Source organism: Apaloderma vittatum, unplaced genomic scaffold (genome assembly GCF_000703405.1).
Source record: "Apaloderma vittatum isolate BGI_N311 unplaced genomic scaffold, ASM70340v1 scaffold16188, whole genome shotgun sequence".
Classification (NCBI taxonomy): Eukaryota; Metazoa; Chordata; class Aves; order Trogoniformes; family Trogonidae; genus Apaloderma; species Apaloderma vittatum.
Window position 1 is genome coordinate 61,192 of NW_009732550.1, and position 611 is coordinate 61,802.

Consider the following 611-nt stretch of genomic DNA (forward strand, 5'->3'; position numbering starts at 1 on the left):
CCTCAGTAGCAAGCAGCTTAGTAGATGCCTTGCTGCAACAGTTGTGCTTCTCCTTAGTTTATACATAGGTGGTAATAAGCTTATCCTTAGCAATGTATTTTTCCTAAAGTCTTCTAAATACTTTTTCTATTTGAAACAAAGCAGAAAGAAACTTTGAGTGAAGCCTACAGTTTTTCACCACAGTTCTAATTTCTGCCTACAGCTCTCGTCCCATATCGAACTGCCTCTGCAACCTTCAGCCAGGTAACTTCATAGAACTTGGGCACAGACACACCAAGTACCCCTGGCCAACGGCAGCTAGAACAAGAGCCTCAAGACGATGCAAGAAACTACATTATGATCCCTTGAATTTTTCTTCTTGCTTTCCCCGACTACGTAACACGTGAAAAACCTAGGATTAAATCTAATTGCTTGTTTTCTGGCGTCCTGAAGGGTCTAGCACAACAGCATAATGTAAACCTGCTCCTGTTACCCACTAGCCTAACACTGCTCACAGCTGAGCAACGACCTCAACCCACGGAGGCGCTTTTCTAGCACCGCTCCGACACCCTTTTAATGTGGTTTTATTTGAGTCTCAACACCGGGACCCTCTTTCGCCTCACCCAGCACCC